At 48.0% G+C, this 25,696-nt stretch overlaps 1 pseudogene; it reads left to right on the plus strand.

Moving 5' to 3' along the window:
- Positions 1–5,066: 5,066 nt before the first annotated feature.
- On the plus strand, positions 5,067–5,185 carry LOC135052078 (5S ribosomal RNA; annotated as a pseudogene).
- The last annotated feature ends 20,511 nt before the right edge of the window (positions 5,186–25,696 follow it).

Raw genomic sequence — 25,696 nt, forward strand, 5'->3', positions numbered from 1 at the left:
ACTCTGTAACCACCACAGAAGAGACACCCTTGTCCGTGGCGATAAGGTTATCCGCTGATGCATCTGCAGATGCGATCCGGACCATTTGTCCAGCAGATCCCACTGAAAAGTTCGTGCGTGGAATCTGCCGAATGGGATTGCTTCGTAAGAAGCCACCATCTTTCCCAGGACTCTTGTGCATTGATGCACAGACACTTTTCCTGGTTTTAGGAGGTTCCTGACAAGTTCGGATAACTCCCTGGCTTTCTCCTCCGGAAGAAACACCTTTTTCTGAACCGTGTCCAGAATCATTCCCAGGAACAGCAGACGTGTTGTCGGGGTCAACTGAGATTTTGGGAAATTCAGAATCCACCCGTGTTGTTGCAGCACTACTTGGGTTAGTGCTACTCCGTCCTCCAGCTGTTCTCTGGACCTTGCCCTTATCAGGAGATCGTCCAAGTAAGGGATAATTAATATGCCTTTTCTTCGTAGAAGAAACATCATTTCGGCCATTACCTTGGTAAAGACCCGAGGTGCCGTGGACAATCCAAACGGCAGCGTCTGAAACTGATAATGACAGTTTTGCACCACGAACCTGAGGTACCCTTGATGTGAAGGGCAAATTGGGACATGCAGGTAAGCATCCTTGATGTCCAGGGACACCATAAAGTCCCCTTCTTCCAGATTCGCTATCACTGCTCTGAGTGACTCCATCTTGAACTTGAATTTTTGTATGTACAGGTTCAAAGATTTCAGATTTAGAATAGGTCTTACCGAGCCGTCCGGCTTCGGTACCACAAATAGTGTGGAATAATACCCCTTTCCCTGTTGTAGGAGGGGTACCTTGACTATCACCTGCTGAGAATACAGCTTGTGAATGGCTTCCAATACCGTCGCCCTGTCTGAGGGAGACGTTGGCAGAGCAGACTTTAGGAACCGGCGAGGGGGAGACTTCTCGAATTCCAACCTGTAACCCTGAGATATTATCTGCAGGATCCAGGGGTCCACCTGTGAGCAAGCCCACTGCGCGCTGAAATTCTTGAGTCGACCCCCCACCGTTTCTGAGTCCGCTTGTAAAGCCCCAGCGTCATGCTGAGGGCTTTGCAGAACCCGCGGAGGGCTTCTGTTCCTGGGAAGGAGCTGCTTGCTGCCCTCTCTTACCCTTTCCTCTGCCTCGGGGCAGATATGACTGTCCTTTTGCCCGCTTGTTCTTATAGGACCGAAAGGACTGCGGCTGAAAAGACGGTGTCTTTTTCTGTTGGGAGGGGGTCTGAGGTAAAAAGGTGGATTTCCCGGCCGTTGCCGTGGCCACCAGATCCGATAGACCGACGCCAAATAATTCCTCCCCTTTATACGGCAATACTTCCATATGCCGTTTGGAATCCGCATCACCTGACCACTGTCGTGTCCATAAACTTCTTCTGGCAGATATGGACATCGCACTTACTCTCGATGCCAGAGTGCAAATATCCCTCTGAGCATCTCGCATATAAAGAAAAGCATCCTTTAATTGCTCTAAAGTCTGTAAAATACTGTCCCTATCCAGGGTATCAATATTTTCAGTCAGGGAATCCGACCAGATCACCCCAGCACTGCACATCCAGGCTGAGGCGATGGCTGGTCGCAGTATAACACCAGTATGTGTGTATATACTTTTTAGGGTAGTTTCCAGCCTCCTATCAGCTGGATCCTTGAGGACGGCCGTATCAGGAGACGGTAACGCCACTTGTTTTGATAAGCGTGTGAGCGCCTTATCCACCTTAGGGGGTGTTTCCCAGCGCGCCCTAACCTCTGGCGGGAAAGGGTATAATGCCAATAACTTTTTTGAAATTAGCACTTTTCTATCTGGGTTAACCCACGTTTCATCACATACATCATTCAATTCCTCTGATTCAGGAAAAACTACAGGTAGTTTTTTCACCCCCCACATAATACCCCTTTTTGTGGTACTTGCAGTATCAGAGATATGCAAAGCCTCCTTCATTGCCGTGATCATATAACGTGTGGCCCTACTTGAAAATACGTTTGTTTCTTCACCGTCGACACTAGATTCTAGAGTCCGTGTCTGGGTCTGTGTCGACCGACTGAGGTAAAGGGCGTTTTACAGCCCCTGACGGTGTCTGAGACGCCTGGGCAGGTACCAACTGGTTTTCCGGCCGTCTCATGTCGTCAACTGATTTTTGTAATGTGCTGACATTATCACGTAATTCCATAAACAAAGCCATCCATTCCGGTGTCGACTCCCTGGGGGGTGACATCACCATTATCGGCAATTGCTCTGCCTCCACACCAACATCGTCCTCATACATGTCGACACACACGTACCGACACACAGCAGACACACAGGGAATGCTCTATTGAAGACAGGACCCCACTAGCCCTTTGGGGAGACAGAGGGAGAGTTTGCCAGCACACACCCAAGCGCTATAATATATATGGGAACAACCTTATATAAGTGTTGTATCCTTATAGCAGCTTAAATATATAAAATATCGCCAAAAAAAGTGCCCCCCCTCTCTGTTTTACCCTGTTTCTGTAGTGCAGTGCAGGGGAGAGTCCTGGGAGCCTTCCTCACAGCGGAGCTGAGCAGGAAAATGGCGCTGTGTGCTGAGGAGAATAAGCTCCGCCCCCTATTCCGGCGGGCTTTTCTCCCGGAGTTTGAGATATCTGGCAGGGGTTAAATACATCCATATAGCCTCAAGGGCTATATGTGATGTATTTTTTAGCCATAAAAAGTATTATACATTGCTGCCCAGGGCGCCCCCAGCAGCGCCCTGCACCCTCCGTGACCTAATGGTGTGAAGTGTGTGACAACAATGGCGCACAGCTGCAGTGCTGTGCGCTACCTTCATGAAGACTGAAAAGCCTTCTACCGCCGGTTTCTGGACCTTCAATCTTCAGCATCTGCAAGGGGGGTCGGCGGCGCGGCTCCGGGACGAACCCCAGGGTGAGACCTGTGTTCCGACTCCCTCTGGAGCTAATGGTGTCCAGTAGCCTAAGAAGCCAATCCATCCTGCACGCAGGTGAGTTGAACTTCTCTCCCCTAAGTCCCTCGATGCAGTGAGCCTGTTGCCAGCAGGACTCACTGAAAATAAAAAACCTAAAACTTTTTCTAAGCAGCTCCTTAAGAGAGCCACCTAGATTGCACCCTGCTCGGACGGGCACAAAAACCTAACTGAGGTTTGGAGGAGGGTCATAGGGGGAGGAGCCAGTGCACACCACCTGATCCTAAAGCTTTATTTTTGTGCCCTGTCTCCTGCGGAGCCGCTAATCCCCATGGTCCTGACGGAGTCCCCAGCATCCACTAGGACGTTTAGAGAAATAATATTGTGAGGTGTGAGGTGTTCAGAATAGACTGGAAATGAGTGGAAATTATGATTATTGAGGTTAATAATACTATGGGATCAAAATGACCCCCAAATTCTATGATTTAAGCTGTTTTTGAGTTTTTTTTGTAAAAAAACACCCGAATCCAAAACACACCCGAATCCGACAAAAAAATTTCAGGGCGGTTGTGCCAAAACGCGTCCGAATCCAAAACACGGCAGTGGAAACGAATCCAAAACCAAAACACAAAACCCGATAAATTTCCGGTGCACATCACTAGTTTGATGCCATCAATGGCAGCTGTGGGCCCGATGGTAGCCCTGCCCTTCCCCATACTCTTTCACATATTTACATAGTCATATTATGCTGGGACTGGGATGCTGCTTGCAGAAGTGTCCAGCAGGGGAGCAGCCCACCAATCTTGGACAGGCAGCACTGGTGGGCAGCCAATAGCAGCAGGGCTGGAGTGTAGAAGAAGATGTAGTGCTCTCATTCCTGCACCCTTAGGGACCCCATACACCACTGGCTGCGATATGCCAATTCCCCAACCTGCTGGCACTGCCGATTCACTGACTGGATCCGTCCAACTTTTTGGTTTGGGGGGCCAAGATATAATTTATTTTGGCGCCCCTAAATTGCTGAATGTTTCCCTCTCAGGGGTACCTGGACTTACCCACCCACCTACCTGATGACAGAGATAACTATCTATCTATTGTAACACGAGTACTTGAAATAAGGACTCGCAGGCAGGTATTCCGGTTACAACACAGATTCTTTACTGATAGCAGACACTGTGCAGAGTGTATTCAGGCTTGGGCCTGGTCACACAGGTACAAACATAAAAAAAAACCACAAACATAAAAAGTCCTAGCACTTCTTGTGCTTCATCATCAGTCCTCTGTAGTGGCTTGTAGCCACTACAGTGCTCTCCGGCACTGCCAATGTCCATGGTCCCTGGCACTGCAAACTGATTCCTGCTCACTGGCCCCTAATAGGCATCAGCGCAATGTTTGAGTTTTAAACCTCTCTCCTGCACCTGACTTCCTGCTGTCTCTAGGTGAGCTGGAAAACCCGGACCTCTGTTTCTCCAGTTGCAGCTGTGCAAACCATAAAGCCCAGAGTTATAAACCTCCACTACGCTTGCAGAACATGCAGGCCTTGTTTTCTCTTGGAGGGAGCTGATCCCACCAGAATGTGGGCAATTGTGGTGAGACACAGTGACTATTCTAAATTAATTTAGACATTTTTTTCGGCTCACTTCATAAAGGGATAACATTGCCATTTTCATTTTCTCTGTTACCCATTGTCTATCCTTCTGGTCTGTACCTAATATCTACACATAACTTGTCAGAGAAGTATTGTTCCTTTGTTTGGGTTGTGCCTATTTTCCAATCCTGAGCAACGGTTATATGGTTATACTTAGTGTCTCCAGATATGATCACGTATGATTTATATATCATTTAGGATTAGCCCAATGGTTGATACTATTCCCCTATATCTCTTTGTATCTGTTAATATCAGTATATAATATCCTAAAAAATATATAGTTTTTCGCAAAATTCCTTTCTGACTTTCACTATTTTTCCGTGGACTCTCATTCACGAATCAGGGCACACGGCGCCACTGAAGTGGTGTCCGCTGAGCCATGTCTAACGTGGAAAGTAGATCCACATGTTATACTTTTCTCTTCTTGCATATCTATGTGTCTCTAAAATTCTTATATAGGTGCACTCTCATTGGTATAAAAATCACATATTCTCCTCTACTATCATACCATGCTGCTAATGCCCGATCTCGTCCGATCTTGGAAGCCAAACAGCGTTGGGCTGGGTCAGTATCGGGAGAGGAGACTTCCTGAGAATACCCGGTTTTGTAGAGTATGAATTATTTTCTCTCTATGAGAAAAGTGATACCAACAGCAGCATCACCACTTTTTCTTCCTTCATATCTCTGTTTTGTTGGCTATCAATTCATCACCAGGCCACGAAGATAATAATTATTAATTATTCCATACGTGTCTATAGGGATAGACGCCTAACCAGCAAAGTGTATGGTATTGACCCATTAAATGGTCTCTCATAAATACACAAAATATTATCTTGACTTCCTTTTGGTCCCATCAATACAGAATTTCTGTACTGGTCAGGAGAAACAGGTGTCAGACAATCAAGTGTCTCCCACCCTTCTAATCACTCCCTGTGATTAACAGACCAGAACATTTTAATATTTTTTTCAGAAAAATTCTTTTCCATTCACTGTTGGATCATATATGTGGGTAACTATATTATTTCTTAACCTTGAATAATAAATAGAGGTTGAGTATCCCATGTCCAAATATTCCGAAATACGGAATATTCCGAAATACGGACTTTTTTGAGTGAGAGTGAGACAGTGAAACCTTTGTTTTTTGATGACTCAATGTACACAAACTTTGTTTAATACACAAAGTTATTAAAAATATTGTATTAAATGACCTTCAGGCTGTATGTATAAGGTGTATATGAAATATAAATGAATTGTGTGAATGTAGACACACTTTGTTTCATGTACAAAGTTATAAAAAATATTGGCTAAAATTACCTTTAGGCTGTATGAATTAGATGTATATGAAACATAGATGCATTCTGTGCTTAGATTTAGGTCCCATCACCATGATATCTCATTATGGTATGCATTATGGTGTGCAATTCCAAAATACGGAAAAATCCAAGATCCAAAATACCTCTGGTCCCAAGCATTTTGGATAAGGGATACTCAACCTGTAGATGTTTTAACACAATTTCTTACATATATCCTAGGAATCTTTCTAGATCTAATAAAGAGTGCGCCTACACAAGAGCTTTCTTTTTCTCCCTTTGCTAGTACTGGTACTTCCTAGCTCTGGTCGCACCACCAAATAGGACTATAATTGAAAGAGTGAAATTTTCTTTCTATAAATTATAAATCGTCCACCCAGGGCTGGTGCTAGGGTGTTCGGCGCCCTCCAGCAAACTATAAATTTGCGCCCTCCCATACTTCACAAAAGGTCAGCGCGCACCTTCGACGTGTGTCAGGAAAAGGGGTGTAGTCTCGCAAGGAAGGGGCGTGGTCACACAATAGTACCCCCATTTGAATTTCCGCACACTGTAGCACAATCTTATTCACATTACACCGCACGTAGTAGTGCTGCTCATTCACATAATGCACCCCAATAGCAGCGTCATTATACATAATACCCGGCAGTAGTAGCGTCCTTATCCGTAATGCCCGCCACTAGTAGCGTCCTTATCCGTAATGCCCGCCAGTAGTAGCGTCCTTATACGGAATGCCCACCAGTAGTAGCGTCCTTATCCGTAATGCCCGCCAGTAGTAGCGTCCTTATACGTAATGCCCGCCAGTAGTAGCGTCCTTATCCGTAATGCCCGCCAGTAGTAGCGTCCTTATCCGTAATGCCTGCCAGTAGTAGCGTCCTTATCCGTAATGCCCGCCAGTAGTAGCGTCCTTATACGTAATGCCCGCCAGTAGTAGTGTCCTTATCCGTAATGCCCGCCAGTAGTAGCGTCCTTATCCGTAATGCCCGCCAGTAGTAGCGTCCTTATACATAATGCCCGACAGTAGCAGCATCCTTATCCATAATGCCCGCCACAAGCAGCATCCTTATACGTAATGCCCACCAGTAGTAGCATCCTTATAAGTAATGCCCCCCCCAGTAGTAGCATCTATAATGCGCACACACATACACACCTCACACACACATACCCCCACCATATACACACACACCACACACACACACACACACACACACACACACACACACACACACACACACACACACACACACACCATACACTCCCCACACACACATATACACACACCCACCATACACACACACCACACACACACTCCGACACACACAAACACCCACCATACACTCCCCCCACACACACATACACCCCCCCACCATATACACACACATTTTTCTCTTACCGAGTCTGACAGGCCACCACTGTTGACGCCCACCTGTACAGCAGCCTGGTCCCGTATAGTTCTGCCCCCTCCATGCCGTGTAGCTCTGCCCCCTCAATGCTGTGTTGCTCCACCCCTCATAACGGGTAGCTCCGCCCCCTTTCCGGGACCCGCAGCCCGCACTGCACACAGCCCCAGCCGCTTCACAGGGAGGAGGAGAAGGCCACAAGCTGCCAGCGCAGCTGCCTGTCGTGCAGTGACAGGCACAGCAGCCGGCAGCAGCAGGGGACATGCGGCAGGTGCCCGGGGATGCAAGGCAGGTAGAGCGCCTCTCCTGTCTGGCATCTACCTGCTTTGCATCCCTTCGCTGAGCGGGTAGCGCCGGGCCTGCGCCCACCTTTGGTTTTTCACTTATAACTTTAACATACTTTGACCAGTGCCCGGTCATCCTTCTTTCTGTCACAGAGACACAAGCCCTCTCAGCACATTATGTAGCTGTCTATCTACAGATGCGGCCACTGTCAGCTTACGAACGGGCCGCATGTGCGTCTACATCGCAATTGCGACTAGCTGCACCTGCATGCAACCCGTTTGCATACAACCATGCAATCCTGAGCCATTTAGCTCACCGCACTTCCCTGCTGTGGGCGTACCTTCTACATACACCCTGAGTAGCTGCATATTCCCCCCGCTGACGGCCGCGCCTCCCACTCCCGTTCCCCTATGCCTGGATCCCGCAGCGCCAAGCTCTGACCAGTGGGAGCCTCTGCTGCTGGTCGCAACATATAGTTAGCGGCAGTGCTGGCCAGTAAATCCCCCATGTGCTGCGCTCCCACGGCCCTCCCCTCTCTTATCCTGCAGTGTACAGAGGGAGTGAGTTCCGGGTCAGCAGCCGGCAGCAGCGCAGGCAAACGGAGAAATCAAGTAAGTGCCTACACACTACACTACACTACAGTACACTACACTACACTACATTATTATTATTATTACAATTTATTTATAAGGCACCACAAGTGTTTTGCAGCGCCGTACATGAACACACAGTAGAACAACACAGGGTATGTGTCACGATCTGGGTAATTAGTCACCACTTCTTACCTTCTAAGTGTCTCCTGAGACTGGCCCAGCATTCCAAGCCTGGATTCCACCTGCGCTGTCTGTGTGCAGCGCGCTGTACAACACTGCCTCAGTCTCCCCTCAGTGATCCCAGCAGCGCTGTCATGGCAACTACACAGCAAGTTCCTTCTGTCATAGTGAATGGCGTCTCCAGCCCCCCGCGGCCTCCGTCGCCATTACTACAGATTCCCACATGTTAGTTCAAACAGACTTTCTTTCCAGAACCAAACATGAGCGCAGCGATGTTTGGAATCATCACGTTACTTCACAGCCTATCCGCTGCGCACTGGACTCTGCCTGATTGCTCAGCCAATACCTGCTTCCCAGCTGGTATAAATATACTGCATCAAGGCTACCTAATCGTCAGTGCTTTGGTTGTCTTTCCCAGTGATACATGTCTCTTCTGTCTGTGGTTGTTCTAGCTTGTGCTTCCAGGTATTCCAGCTCCTGTGACCTTGCTCCACTTAAAGAGACCCCGCACCAGTTTCCATCCTGCGGTGCCGCCTGACTCCAGCAGTGTTCCTACACTGTCCCTTGTGATCTGCAGTGATTCATCACCGGCTTCCAGCTTCCAGCGTTGTCCAGTATCGCTTCCAGCTTCCAGCGGTGTTCCAGCATCACTCCTAATTAGTGATGAGCGGGTTCGGTTCCTCGGAAACCGAACCTCCCCGAACTTCACCCATTTTACACGGGTCCGAGGCATACTCGGATTCTCCCGTATGGCTCGGTTAACCCGAGCGCGTCCGAACGTCATCATTCCGCTGTCGGATTCTCGCGAGATTCGGATTCTATATAAGCAGCCGCGCGTCGCCGCCATTTTCACTCGTGCATTGGAAATGTTAGGGAGAGGACGTGGCTGGCGTCCTCTCCGTTTATTCATTGTTGAGTTGATGCAAATATTTGTGCTTGCTTATATCATTGTGGGGACTGGGGAGCAACTTTATATTAATATAGGAGGAGTACAGTGCAGAGTTTTGCTGATCAGTGACCACCAGTTTTATCCGTTCTCTGCCTGAAAAAAACGCTCCTTATCTGTGCTCAGTGTGCTGCATATATCTGTGCTCACACTGCTTAATTGTGGGGACTGGGGAGCAGCTGTATTATATAGGAGGAGTACAGTGCAGAGTTTTGCTGACAGTGACCACCAGTATACGTTGTCTGCCTGAAAAACACTCCATATCTGTGCTCAGTGTGCTGCATATATCTGTGCTCACACTGCTTTATTGTGGGGACTGGGGACCACCAGTATAATAATATTATATAGGAGGAGTACAGTGCAGAGTTTTGCTGACCAGTGACCACCAGTATACGTTGTCTGCCTGAAAAACACTCCATATCTGTGCTGCATTGTGTAGTATATAGTAGGAGTACAGTGCATAATTTTGCTGACCACCAGTATATAATATATAGGAGTACGGTACAGAAGGCCACTGCTGTACCTACCTCTGTGTCGTCAAGTATACTATCCATCCATACCTGTGGTGCATTTAAGTTGTGCACAGTTTGCTGACCACCAGTATATAATATATAGCAGTACGGTACAGTAGGCCACTGCTCTACCTACCTCTGTGTCGTCAAGTATACTATCCATCCATACCTGTGGTGCATTTCAGTTTTGCACAGTTTGCTGACCACCAGTATATAATATATAGCAGTACGGTACAGTAGGCCACTGCTCTACCTACCTCTGTGTCTTCAAGTATACTATCCATCTACATTCTATACCTGTGGTGCATTTTAGTTTTGCAGTTTGCTGACAGTGACCACCAGTATATATAGCAGTATGGTACGGAAGGCCACTGCTGTACCTACCTCTGTGTCGTCAAGTATACTATCCATCTACATTCTATACCTGTGGTGCATTTTAGTTTTGCAGTTTGCTGACACAGTGACCACCAGTATATATAGCAGTACGGTATGGAAGGCCACTGCTGTACCTACCTCTGTGTCGTCAAGTATACTATCCATCTAGATTCTATACCTGTGGTGCATTTCAGTTGTGCAGTTTGCTGACACAGTGACCACCAGTATATATAGCAGTACGGTACGGAAGGCCACTGCTGTACCTACCTCTGTGTCGTCAAGTATACTATCCATCTACATTCTATGCCTGTGGTGCATTTCAGTTGTACAGTTTGCTGACACAGTGACCACCAGTATATATAGCAGTACGGTACGGAAGGCCACTGCTGTACCTACCTCTGTGTCGTCAAGTATACTATCCATCTACATTCTATACCTGTGGTGCATTTTAGTTTTGCAGTTTGCTGACAGTGACCACCAGTATATATACAGCGACCTTGGTGCGCCTCTTTTTTTCTTTGCATCATGTGCTGTTTGGGGACAATTTTTTTGAAGTGCCATCCTGCCTGACACTGCAGTGCCACTCCTAGATGGGCCAGGTGTTTGTGTCGTCCACTTGTGTCGCTTAGCTTAGTCACACAGCGACCTTGGTGCGCCTCTTTTTTTCTTTGCATCATGTGCTGTTTGGGGACTATTTTTTTGAAGTGCCATCCTGCCTGACACTGCAGTGCCACTCCTAGATGGGCCAGGTGTTTGTGTCGGCCACTTGTGTCGCTTAGCTTAGTCACACAGCGACCTTGGTGCGCCTCTTTTTTTCTTTGCATCATGTGCTGTTTGGGGACAATTTTTTTGAAGTGCCAACCTGCCTGACAAGGCAGTGCCACTCCTAGATGGGCCAGGTGTTTGTGTCGGCCACTTGTGTCGCTTAGCTTAGCCATCCAGCGACCTCGGTGCAAATTTTAGGACTAAAAATAATATTGTGAGGTGTGAGGTGTTCAGAATAGACTGGAAATGAGTGGAAATTATGGTTATTGAGGTAAATAATACTATGGGATCAAAATGACCCCCAAATGCTATGATTTAAGCTGTTTTTTTAGGGTTTTTTGAAAAAAACACCCGAATCCGACAAAAAAATTTCGGTGAGGTTTTGCCAAAACGCGTCCGAATCCAAAACACGGCCGCGGAACCGAATCCAAAACCAAAACACAAAACCCGAAAAATGTCCGGTGCACATCACTACTCCTAATTATCATTGGTGTATCTCCATTGCTCCCCGCAAGCTACAGTGATTCTTCACCGACTTCCAGCTTTCAGTGGCTTCCCAGTATCGCTTCCAGCGGTGTTCCTGTGTCACTTCAGCTCTCAGCGGTGTTCCTGCATCTTCTCCAACTCACAGCGGTGTTCCAGTATCGCTAACCATTCCCTATGGTGTTCCAGCATCGTTCCATCTGTCAGCTGTTTCTCAACATCGAACCACAGTTCACCATCGGTGCTCACCATCGAACTCTAACATCATCAGTGAGTTCCGCTACACCTGTCTGGACCGGTTCCACCTTCGGCAGTTTTCCTGTGTTCTTCTCAACCTCTGCGCATCTATTACAACTCCGGCTTTCAAAGTATCATCTGCTGGTCAGTACCTGCTCGTTCCCCTCTACAGTGGTTAGCTGTGGCCAACGGACATCACATCTCCGGGTCTAGCAGAGACTTTATTACCAACTCATTCTATATTGCCACAGTATCTTTCTACCACTGCGCTAAAGGAACTGTACTGTTGTTTTCATTGCACAATCTACTGTTGAATTACCTGAACTGCCTAGGTGTATACGAACTGTGTGTTTAATAAACAGACTTTATTTTACCACGTTGTCTTCGTCATGCCTTCGGGCTTTGGTGCCTAATCCTCTGCATGTCTAAGAACCCTATTCAACCATCCCAATTCAAATACACATCCGCCCCTACGCCTGAGGCTTCCCTCGGTCAGCCTCAGCCCTCAGTTGTGACAGTATACAGAAATTAACATCACAAAAAAATAAAAACAGAGCACGGGTAACAATTAGCACCTCAGTACACAATAAAGCAGAGATGTCAGGAAGCAAAGAAGTAATCAGCATACTACTGGGGGTGGGCAGCCATTGGAAGAGATTAACAGTCACGAGCAAGAGGAATTGCAGGTATAGACAGTCACTGAGTAGGAAAGAGCTGTAATTGAAGTGCAGGAGAAGAGGGCTGTGAGAACAGGATGGAAGAGGTCCTGCTCCAAGGAGCTTACAATCTAGGGGAAGAGGGAGACAGACAGGTGACATGAGGTACAAGCAAGCGGAAGGTGGCCTGGTGTTAGGAAGTAAGTGAGGCAGAGACAGCCAATGCATGAGGATGAGAGAGCAGTTTCAAGACTGTAGGAAGGGTAGGCTTTGAGGAACAGGTGAGCTTTCAGTGCCCGTTTGAAGCTTTACAAGGCCGTGGAGAGTCTAATAGAGCAAGGGAGCTTGTTCTAGTGAAGCGGGGCAGCACGGGCAAAACCTTGGATTCGTTCATGAGATGTAGTGACCAAGGTAGTCGAGAGGCGACGGTCATTGGCCAACCGCAGTGGGCGGGCGGAAGTATGTAGGGAGATGAGCTTTCATATGTATGGTGCAGTGGAATTAGAAAGGGCCTTGTAAGTGAGGGTGAGGAGTTTGAAGAGGATTCTGTGGGGGAATGGGAGCCAGTGCAGGTTTTGTTGAAGGGGAGTGGCAGAAGGAGACTCTACTTGCCGTACTGTGTAAAAGGGGACTCTACCAGCTGTAATGTGTAAAAGGGGACTCTACTTGCCGTACTGTGTAAAAGGTGACTTTACCTGCTGTAATGTGTAAAAGAGGAATCTACCTGCCGTAATGTGTAAAAGGGGACTCTACCTGACGTAATGTGTAAAAGGGGACTCTACCTGCCGTAATGTGTAAAAGGGGACTCTATCTGACATAATGTATAAAAGAAGCTCTGCCTGCCGTAATGTGTAAAAGGGGGCTCTACCTGCCGTAATGTGTAAAAGGGGACTCTACCTGCCGTAATGTGTAAAATGGGGCTCTACCTGGCGTAATGTGTGATAGATGCTCTACCTGGCGTAATGTGTGACAGGGGCTCTACCTGGTGTATTCTGTGTAAGTGGCGCTATTGTGCGGCGCAATTTGAATAATGGTGACTACTGTGCAGCGCAATATGAATTGGTATTATTTTATGCCAATGCCCCTTCCCCATGAAGCCACGCCCCTATATTTTTGTTGCACGTCTACGGCGCGAACAGGCCCTATTTCAAATATAGAGGGCTGCCGATGCTCTTTCATGCACACAGCGCTAAAATGTTTAGTAATGGCACTACCGTGTACTTGTGGCAACATCACTGGATGGCAGAATTGCTTTACTGCAGAGATGGAATAACAGAATGAATCGGTACAATGCAGTGTACTGATGGCCTAATTCAGACCTGATCGCAGCAGCAAAATTGTTCTCTAATGGGCAAAACCATGGGCCTAATCCTGAGTTGATCGCAGCAGCAAATTTGTTAGCAACTGGGCGAAACCATGTGCACTGCAAGGGGGGGGGGGGCAGATATAACGTGCAGAGAGAGTTAGATTTGGGTGGGGTGTGTTCAATCTGCAATCTAAATTGTAGTGTAAAAATAAAGCAGCCAGTATTTACCCTGCACAGAAGCAAAATAACCCACCCAAATCTAACTCTCTGTGCACATGTTATATCTGCCTCCCCTGCAGTGCACATGGGCCCTCATTCCGAGTTGTTCGCTCGCAAGTGAATTTTAGCAGATTTGCTCATGCTAAGCCGCCGCCTACTGGGAGTGAATCTTAGCATCTTAAAATTGCGAACGATGTATTCGCAATATTGCGATTACACACCTCGTAGCAGTTTCTGAGTAGCTTCAGACTTACTCGGCATCTGCGATCATTTCAGTGCTTGTCGTTCCTGGTTTGACGTCACAAACACACCCAGCGTTCGCCCAGACACTCCCCCGTTTCTCCAGCCACTCCTGCGTTTTTTCCGGAAACGGTAGCGTTTTTTCCCGCACGCCCATAAAACGGCCTGTTTCCGCCCAGTAACACCCATTTCCTGTCAATCACATTACGATCGCCAGAACGATGAAAAAGCCGTGAGTAAAAATCCTAACTGCATAGCAAATTTACTTTGCGCAGTCGCAGTGCGGACATTGCGCATGCGCATTAAGCGGAAAATCGCTGCGATGCGAAGATTTTTACCGAGCGAACAACTCGGAATGAGGGCCATAGTTTTTGCCCAATTGCTAACAAACTTGCTGCTGCGATCATCTCAGAATTACCCCCCATGTGCACTGCAGGTGGGGCAGATATAACATGTGCAGAGAGATTTAGATTTGGGTGGGGTGTGTTCAAACTGAAATCTAAAGTGCAGTGTAAAAATAAAGCAACCAGTATTTACCCTGCACAGAAACAAAATAACCCACCCAAATCTAACTCTCTCTGCATATGTTATATCGGGTCTACTACGGTATGCAGGCGCTCGGGATCCTGGCCGCCCATATACCGGCAGCGGGGCGAGCACAAAAGAGCCCCTTGTGGGCACGGTGGCGTGCTACGCTATTCATTCTCCCTCCAGAGGTGTCGTGGACACCCCAAGAGGGAAAATAGTTGTCGCTATGCTGGCTGTTGGGATTCCGGCGCCGGTATGTTGAGTGCCGGGATCCCGACAGCCGGCATATCAAATGCAACCCGTTATATCTGCCCCCCTGCAGTGCAAATGGTTTTGCCCATTAGAGAACAAATTTTGCTGCTGCGATCAGGATTGAATTAGGCCCCTAGTGCGGTGGGCTGCCTGTCATTTATGGGGTGTGGCCATATGACAACACACAAAACAGGCCCACAGACACGTTGGCCTACCAGGAATCTTCCTGGTGAGCCCTATGGCCAATCCACCCCATTCATATGTGCTGCCTAGAGCTGTAAGGAAACTCATACTTGGCTGAATATTATTAACAATTAGTTGTTCTACCCATTCTTCGCTTGGGAGTTTCTGATTTTCAAGGTTGTAAATAGAAATGAGTGTTAAAAAAATAGGATTTTAATTACCTACCGGTAAATCCTTTTCTCGTAGTCCGTAGAGGATGCTGGGGTCCACATTAGTACCATGGGGTATAGACGGGTCCACCAGGAGCCATTGGCACTTTAAGAGTTTGAGAGTGTGGGCTGGCTCCTCCCTCTATGCCCCTCCTACCAGACCCAGTCTAGAAACGGCCCGAGGAGACAGACATCTTCGAGAGAAGGATTACACAGATAGTGGCGAGATTCACACCAGCTCACAAACAAGGCAACCCAAGCTAACTAGCTTGAAACATCAGCAACGGCTGAGCAGGATTACTTACCAAGTAACAAAAACAGTACTTACCCAAAACTAAGCAGTACTGAATTAAATAACCACTGCATGATAATGAAGCGCTGGGCGGGTGCCCAGCATCCTCTACAGACTACGATAAAAGGATTTACCGGTAGGTAATTAAAATCCTATTTTCTCTTACGTCCTAGAGGATGCTGGGGTCCACATTAGTACCATGGGGATGTACCAAAGCTCCCAAAATGGGAGGGAGAGCGTGGAGGCTCCTGCAAAACCAATTGACTTAAGGTCCTCAGAGGCCAAAGTATCGAACTTGTAGAACTTTGCGAACGTGTTCGACCCCGACCAAGTAGCTGCTCGGCAGAGTTGCAAAGCCGAGACACCCCAGGCAGCCGCCCAGGAAGAACCCATCTTACGAGTAGAGTGGGCCTTAACAGACATAGGAATGGCAAGCCTGCCGTAGAATACACATGCTGGATAGTGAACCTGATCCAGCGAGAGATCGTCTGCTTAGAAGCAGGACACCCAATTTTCTTAGGATCATACAGGACAAACAGAGATTCTGATTTTCTGTGACAAGCAGTCCTCCTCACATAGATTTTTAGAGCCCTTACAACATCTAAGGACTTAGATGAAATTGAGGAGTCAGTCGCAACTGGCACCACAATAGGTTGGTTGATATGAAATGCCGACACAACCTTCGGAAGAAACTGCTGATGCGTCCGAAGCTCAGCTCTATCTTCATGGAAGATCAAGTATGGGGCTTTTACATGACAAAGCCCCCAGCTCCGACACACGTCTAGCAGAAGCTAAGGCCAACAAGTGACAGCCTTCCACGTGAGAAACTTGACCTCAACCTCCTCTAGAGGCTCAAACCAGTCCGACTGATGGAACTGCAACACTGCATTAAGATCCCAGGGCGCTGTAGGCGGAACAAAGGGAGGTTGGATGTGCAGAACTCCCTTCAAAAAAGTCTGAACCTCAGGGAGGGCAGCCAACTGTTTCTGGAAGAAAATGGATAGGGCCGAAATCTGGACCTTTACGGATCCTAATCTCAGGCCCATATCCACACCTGCTTGCAGGAAGAGGAGAAAACGTCCCAGTTGAAACTCCACCGTAGGAAACTTCTTGGACTCACACCAAGATACATATTTTTTCCAAATAAGATGGTAATGTTTAGACGTTACTCCTTTCCTAGCCTGTATCAGGGTAGGAATAACCTTGTTCGGAATGCCCTTCCGAGCTAGTATCTGGCGTTCAACCTCCATGCCGTCAAACGTAGCCGCGGTAAGTCTTGATAGACAAACGGCCCCTGCTGCAGCAGAGCCTCCCGAAGAGGCAGAGGCCTCGGCTCTTCTACCAGTAGATCCAGAAGATCCGCATACCAAGCCCTTCTCGGCCAGTCCGGAGCGATGAGGATTGCCTGAACCCTTTTTCTCCATATGAGTTTGAGAACTCTTGGGATGAGTGGGAGTGGAGGAAACACGAACACCGACTGGAACACCCACGGAGTCACTAGGGCGTCTACCGCCACTGCTTGCGGGTCCCTCGACCTGGAACAATACCGCTGAAGCTTCTTGTTGAGACGAGAGGCCATCATATCGATTTGGGGTATGTCCCAAAGATCTGTTACCTCCTTGAAACACCTCTGGATGGAGACCCCACTCCCCTGGATGGAGATTGTGTCTGCTGAGGAAGTCCGCTTCCCAGTTGTCTACGCCCGGAATGAAGATTGCTGACAGCGCCAACGCGCGTTTTTCTGCCCAGAGGATGATTCTTGTTACCTCAGACATTGCAGCTCTGCTCTTCGTTCCGCCCTGTCGGTTTATGTAAGCCCCTGTCGTTACATTGTCCGACTGCACTTGAATGGCCTGATTTCTCAGAAGAGGGGCCGCTTGGAGAAGACCGTTGTATACGGCTCATAGTTCCAGAATGCTTATTGGCAGGCCGGCTTCCAGACTTGACCACCTTCCTTGGATGCTTCCCCTTGAGTGACTACGCCCCAGCCTCGGAGACTTGCATCCGTGGTTAGAAGGATCCAGTCCTGAATCCCGAACATGCGGCCCTCCAGAAGGTGAGGTAATTGCAGCCACCAGAGGAGTGAAATCCTGGCCCTTGGCGACAGACGTATTCTCTGGTGCATGTGTAGATGGGATCCCGACCCTTGTTCAGGAGATCCAGTTGGAAGGACAGAGCAGGAAACCTCCCGTACTGCAGCGCTTCGTAAAAGACCACCATCTTTCCCAGAAGGTGAATGTACTGATGAACCGACACCCGGGCTGGCTTCAGGACATCCCAGACCGTTGTTTGTATCACCAACACTTTTTTCCCCTGGAAAAAACACCCTCTGCACTTCTGTGTCGAGGATCATTCCCAGAAAGGACAGCCTCCTGGTTGGTTCCAGACATGATTTTGAAAGATTCAGGATCCAACCGTGTTCTCTGAGTAGATTGAGAACAATGGACTATAACAGTTTCTCCTTGGACGATTCCTTTATCAGCAGATCATCCAGATATGAAAGTATGTTCACCCCCTGTCTGAGGAGGAGAACCATCATCCCCGCCATCACCTTGGTAAATACCCTTGGTGCTGTGGAGAGACCGAATGGCAGGACCTCGGAGATAAGCTTGATGCGGCGGCCAAATCGAAATGTGGAGGTACACATCCTTGATATCCAGGGATACCAGGAATTTCCCCTCCTCCAGACCTGATATCACCACCCTTAGAGACTCTATTTTGAACTTGAACTCCCTCAGGAAGGGGTTTAGCGGTATTAAGTTCAGAATGGGTCTGACCGAACCATCTGGTTTCGGTACCACAAAAAGGTTTGAATAGTAACCTGTGTCTTGCATATGGGGTGGGACTGGTACAATAACCTGTGCCTCCACCAACTTCTGGATGGCTTCCCATAGGATAGCCCTGTCTGCCAGCTAAGCTGACAAGCCAGATTCGAAGAACCGGTGAGGAGGGAGATCTTGAAATTCCAGCCCCTAGGACACCATATCTTGCACCCAGGGATCCATGCCGGACGACACCCAGACGTGACTGAAATGTCTGAGTCTCGTCCCCACAGGCCCCACTTCCAGACCACGCGGTCCACCGTCATGCTGAGGACCTTGGCGTATCTGAAGCAGGTTTCTGTTCCTGGAAACCGGTAGCAGCAGGTTTCTTGGATTTTGGCCGACCTCCTCTAAAGAAGGTGTTGGACGGTTTGGCCTTATTTGGCTTGGCAGTCCGAAATGATTGTGATGCAGCTGAAGAAAAGGGTTTCTTCGTGGCAGATGCAGCTGAGAGAAGAAACAGAGACATACCCGCTGTAGCCGTGGAAATCCACGCATCCAACGCTTCCCCAAAGAGAGCCTGACCTGTGTAGGGTAGGGTTTCCACACCTCTCCTGGATTCCATGTCGGCAGACCATTGGCGCAGTCAGAGTACTCTATTAGTTGACATGGAGGATATTCCTGCAGCCATCGAACCCAGGTCTTTCATGGATTCCACCGTAAATCCCGCAGAATTCTGTATGTTACGTAAGAACAATTCAACGTTACTTTTTCCATTGTAACCAATTTTTCAAGTAACATGCCAGACCACTTTACTGTAGCTTTAGAGATCCATGCCCAAGCAATAGAAGGCCGTAGTATTGCCCCCGAAACCGTGTATATGCATCTGAGCGTAGTGTCGATCTTGTGATCAGCCAGTTCTTTTAACGCGGCAGATCCCAGGACAGGTAAAACCACCCTCTCTTTGACAGTTTGGACACAGATGCATCAACTATGGGTGGATTTTTCCCAATTCTTTCTATCCTTCTCAGGGAAGGGGAAAGTAACCAGAACCCTTTTGGGGATCTGGAATCCTTACACTCAGGATTTTTCAAATAGCGTTTAATACTTTAGACGCAGGGAAGGTTACCGAGGCTTTCTTATTGTCAGTGAAGTAAGCCTCCTCAACCTGCTCAGGCGACATGTTAGCAATATTTAACATATCTCTAATGGCCTCAAACATGAGCTGCACCCCCTGCAAGGGGTGCCGCCCCCCCCCCCCCCCCAGCACGTCCCCATCACTATCTGCAGTCTGTGGTGCAGATAGGAAAATGGCGCTGAACTCTGCTGGGACCGCGCTGAGAAGAAGCCCCGCTCTCTGAAGAAGGCGCGTCTTCCCGCGCACCTAATACAGTATATACTGGCCTGAGGAATTTGTCTCTAGCCGGGGAATTTAGTCCCCGGTTAGCGTATATGTGTACTGAGGATTCTGTCGCTAGCCTGGGGATACAGTCTCCTGTTAGCGTCTGTGTACTGAAGATTCTGTCGCTAGCCTGGGGATTCAGTCTCCGGTTAGCGACTGTGACCAGTTAGGGTATTTAGACGCTGGCTCAGCACCGTGATTACATTTCCGTGTACATGAAATGGATTCCTCCTGAGGGGAAACCACTTCAGCAGCATATGACACCGAGTGGAGAAGCTCCGCCTCCTGAAGATGGTGCGTCTTCTCGCACAAATTCTTTATACTAGCCTGAGGATTCTGTCGCTAGCCGAGGGATTCAGACTCCAGTTAGCGTCTGTGTACCGCAGATTCTGACGCTAGCCTGGGGATTCAGTCTCCGGTTAGCGTCCGTGACCAGTGTAGGGTATTAAGACGCTGGCTCAGGACGCCCCTCATAGCGCCAACACTGTGTGCCGCTGAGCCTTCCCGGAGTGCAGACGCTCAGTGCTGCGCTCCTACCTTTGTGCCGCCATATCTCGCCATCTTCTGATCTTCTGGCTCTGTGAGGGGGTGGCAGCATGCTGCCGGGGTGAGTGATCCCCTGTGGCGGGGAACGTTCGATCCCCTCAGGAGCTCAGTGTCCTGTAAGTGGAGATAGTGGTTCAGACCCCGCAGGGCGGACACTACATCTCCCCTTAGTCCCTTGGAGCAGGGAGGCTGTTGCCAGCAACCTCCCTGTAAAATAATAAACTCTAAAAAATAACTTTACTAGAGAAACTCTGGAGAGCTCCCCTAGCTGTGACTGGCATATTTTCTAAACTGGGTCTGGTAGGAGGGGTAGAGGGAGGAGCAGCCCACACTCTCAAGCTCTTAAAGTGCCAATGGCTCCTAGTGGACCCATCTATACCCCATGGTACTAATGTGGACCCCAGCATCCTCTAAGACGTAAGAGAAATTTGGTTAATCTATAGAGATGTAAATTTGAGACGTCTTAATGTAAGTAAATATTAATCCATGGTTCTTGGCGTTACCCAAGGAGCACCCATAGCAGATACGGTAAAAAGTGACAGGAACATTTTTGTAGTTTATTAAATTCTACACACCGGAGGTGCAATACAAATTTTGATTTGATTGTCTGTTTGGGCGTTATCGTTCATCCAACGCAAGCCACACATCGGTAATGACGTCATTATGTCAACCCCCTGTTCATCTCCTTAGGGGAGGTTTATTAAAATTGTAATTACGTGGGTTTCCTATTACCCACCTACAGAATATCTATGTTAAACTCCAACGAATCAGTAATGAGTTAGTGAGTGAGGGCTTTCGCATATATATATATATATATATATATACTGTTTGTTGGACCGGCACTCACCCTTCAGCGTTGCTTAGCTCCGGTGCCCTCTGGAAATATTGCATATATATCTCACATCAAACAAGCAGCGGCACTCGGAGGCTTTATCATGGTGAAAAATCAAGTGTGAAATTTAATCCATATCACAGCAAGGCCAACGTTTCGGGGCTTGTTAACCCCTTTGTTAACTCACCTTGACAAAGGGGTTAACAAGCCCCGAAACTTTGGCCTTGCTGTGATATGGATTAAATTTCACACTTGATTTTTCACCATGATAAAGCCTCCGAGTGCCGCTGCTTGTTTGATGTGAGATATATATATATATATATATATATATATATATATATATATCTGTGGCGTAACTAGAAATTTTTCTCCTCAAGCCAAAACACTATCCTGCTTCATCTCCCCCCCCCCACACAACTGCTATTAGAAAAGTTATCGCAAAAAGTTGCGTGGCCTTGCTGAAATGGATGTGGCTTTGCATAAAGGGGCGTGGCATTGCAGGAAAAGACTACCTTATACCCCAGTTTTGCAACCTGACGTTGGACACCACAGGAAAAAAAATAATCCTGATTCATTCCCCTTACATTTCTCATTTTTCCTCCTTATAGTAATGCTCAGTATACATTATGCCACATACTGCAATGGCACTTAGAGACATTATGCCACACACAATAATGGCCATTACACAAGGGCCCTCATTCCGAGTTGTTCGCTCGCAAGTGAATTTTAGCAGATTTGCTCATGCTAAGCCGCCGCCTACTGGGAGTGAATCTTAGCATCTTAAAATTGCGAACGATGTATTCGCAATATTGCGATTACACACCTCGTAGCAGTTTCTGAGTAGCTTCAGACTTACTCGGCATCTGCGATCATTTCAGTGCTTGTCGTTCCTGGTTTGACGTCACAAACACACCCAGCGTTCGCCCAGACACTCCCCCGTTCCTCCAGCCACTCCTGCGTTTTTTCCGGAAACGGTAGCGTTTTTTCCCACACGCCCATAAAACGGCCTGTTTCCGCCCAGTAACACCCATTTCCTGTCAATCACATTACGATCGCCAGAACAATGAAAAAGCCGTGAGTAAAAATCCTAACTGCATAGCAAATTTACTTTGCGCAGTCGCAGTGCGGACATTGCGCATGCGCATTAAGCGGAAAATCGCTGCGATGCGAAGATTTTTACCGAGCGAACAACTCGGAATGAGGGCCAATATGCCACACACTGTAATGCCCCTAACACATTATGCCACACACCGTAATGCCTGTGACACATTATGCCCCACATCGCAAATGCCCGTTATACATTATGCTACACACTGCAATGCCCCTGAGACATTATAACACATACAATGCCTGTGATACAGTACACCACACACCGTCATGCCTGTGACACATTATGACACAGACACATCACAATTCCCGTTATACATTATGCCATAAGTATCATGTTTACATTATTCTGATAATTTTTAGGTATTACATTAGTTTGGGAGGCACTGATAGCAGTGCCTCCTGCTGACAACGGGGATGGGGGGGGGGGGGGAGGGGGGCAAGCTTTGGGCTGTAAATACCCATTGAAAAACAGCCATGAAAGTGGCACTTATACATGTGCCTCGTTGACAGGGACGGGCTTTCCCGGCCAGCGAGGCAAATGTGATTGGACAGCGGATCCAGTGCTGGATCTGCTGGTCCACTCACCCATACAAGGTTAATTCCCCCTGATTCCTCCCCTGCTGGTGGTGATGATGTGAGCCGCTGCTGCCTTCGTGACAGGATCCGCCCGTGCCCGGAGCTCTCCGTTACCCAGCCGCTGGCAGCGGCAGGGAGTCCGGAGAGCCAAGTGCAATAGCAATCAGCGGCGGCCGGCGCTCTCCTCGCCCGGAGGTGGAGGCTGTGGTAAGCCGGAGCTGGGAGTACACTGTGCGGCGGCGGCAGGCGCTCTCCTCCTCTCAGGAAGCAGCCTCTGCAGCGCCGGCGCCAGCTACACTCTCCCGCTGGCGGCTCTCTGCACACAGGACCCAGGTGAGAGGGAATAGGGGAGGAAAGTCATTGGACAGCGGAACTAGCCCTGAGCTGTGACTGTATCTGACTGTCACTGCCAGTGCTACGCCCTGGCTCTCTCTCTCCCTGCATTCAATGTATTCTCGAGCCTCAGCACCACATCATACAGTACTACAATGCACAGCATTTTGGCCCAGGACCTCTGTTTTATCCAGCAGGGACTCTACGGGAATGGGTTGACGATCATTAATGCAGGGGTGAGTGGTCCCTTTCTCCCCGGCATGTCAGCCGCACAGCAACGCTGTCTCCCCATACCTGCCGCATGCCAACTAAATTTAACATTCTCCAGCAGCGGACACATCTCTGTGACTCCATAAATAAAGTAATATAGCCAAATTCACACTTGCATTTTTGCACAGCACTGCTTCATGTCAAGTGCATAAACCCCCCTTTTCCACTCCCATGTGTGCCTCCCCAGACAATGACCCCACCGCACGTCACTGCCACAATGCCTGTGATATAGTATACCACACACCATAATGCCTGTGACACATACCGCAATGCCCGTTATACCTTATGCCACATACCGCAATGCCTGTTATACAGTACATTATGCCACACACTGCAATGCCCCTGAGACATTATACCACAATGCCCGTGATATAGTATACCACACACCGTAATGCCTGTGACACATACCGCAATGCCCATTATACCTTATGCCACATACCGCAATGCCTGTTATACAGTACATTATGCCACACACTGCAATGCCCCTGAGACATTATACCACAATGCCCGTGATATAGTATACCACACACCGTAATGCCTGTGACACATTATGACACACACTGCAATTTCCGTGATACATTATGACACACACCGCAATCCCCATTACACATTAAGCTCTACAGTAAGGCTTCTAATTACTTTTAAATTACCTGCTCGTTGCCAGGGGTTTCATGCTCTTGGTTCCATGCACGTTGCCAGGGGTTTTCATTAGAGATGAGCGGGTTCGGTTTCTCTGAATCCGAACCCGCCCGAACTTCATGTTTTTTTTCACGGGTCCGAGCGACTCGGATCTTCCCGCCTTGCTCGGTTAACCCGAGCGCGCCCGAACGTCATTATGACGCTGTCGGATTCTCGCGAGGCTCGGATTCTATCGCGAGACTCGGATTCTATATAAGGAGCCGCGCGTCGCCGCCATTTTCACACGTGCATTGAGATTGATAGGGAGAGGACGTGGCTGGCGTCCTCTCCGTTTAGAATTAGAATAGATTAGAGAGACACTTGATTTACTAATTTTGGGGAGCATTAGGAGTACTCAGTAGTGTACAGTGCAGAGTTTTGCTGATAGTGACCAGTGACCACCACTTTTATTTATAATCCGTTCTCTGCCTGAAAAAAGCGATACACAGCACACAGTGACTCAGTCACATACCATATCTGTGTGCACTGCTCAGGCTCAGGCCAGTGTGCTGCATCATCTATTATCTATATATAATATTATATATATCTGTCTGACTGCTCAGCTCACACAGCTTATAATTGTGGGGGAGACTGGGGAGCACTACTGCAGTGCCAGTTATAGGTTATAGCAGGAGCCAGGAGTACATAATATATTATATAGTGAGTGACCACCAGACACACAGTGCAGTTTATTTAATATATCCGTTCTCTGCCTGAAAAAAGCGATACACACAGTGACTCAGTCAGTCACATACCATATCTGTGTGCACTGCTCAGGCTCAGGCCAGTGTGCTGCATCATCTATATATATATTATATATCTGTCTGACTGCTCAGCTCACACAGCTTATAATTGTGGGGGAGACTGGGGAGCACTACTGCAGTGCCAGTTATAGGTTATAGCAGGAGCCAGGAGTACATAATATTATATTAAAATTAAACAGTGCACACTTTTGCTGCAGGAGTGCCACTGCCAGTGTGACTAGTGACCAGTGACCTGACCACCAGTATATAATATTAGTAGTATACTATCTCTTTATCAACCAGTCTATATTAGCAGCAGACACAGTACAGTGCGGTAGTTCACGGCTGTGGCTACCTCTGTGTCGGCACTCGGCAGCCCGTCCATAATTGTATATACCACCTAACCGTGGTTTTTTTTTCTTTCTTTATACATACATACTAGTTACGAGTATACTATCTCTTTATCAACCAGTCTATATATTAGCAGCAGACACAGTACAGTGCGGTAGTTCACGGCTGTGGCTACCTCTGTGTCGGCACTCGGCAGCCCGTCCATAATTGTATATACCACCTAACCGTGGTTTTTTTTTCTTTCTTTATACATACATACTAGTTACGAGTATACTATCTCTTTATCAACCAGTCTATATATTAGCAGCAGACACAGTACAGTGCGGTAGTTCACGGCTGTGGCTACCTCTGTGTCGGCACTCGGCAGCCCGTCCATAATTGTATATACCACCTAACCGTGGTTTTTTTTTCTTTCTTTATACATACATACTAGTTACGAGTATACTATCTCTTTATCAACCAGTCTATATATTAGCAGCAGACACAGTACAGTGCGGTAGTTCACGGCTGTGGCTACCTCTGTGTCGGCACTCGGCAGCCCGTCCATAATTGT

Source organism: Pseudophryne corroboree, chromosome 2 (assembly GCF_028390025.1).
Source record: "Pseudophryne corroboree isolate aPseCor3 chromosome 2, aPseCor3.hap2, whole genome shotgun sequence".
NCBI classification, from domain to species: domain Eukaryota; kingdom Metazoa; phylum Chordata; class Amphibia; order Anura; family Myobatrachidae; genus Pseudophryne; species Pseudophryne corroboree.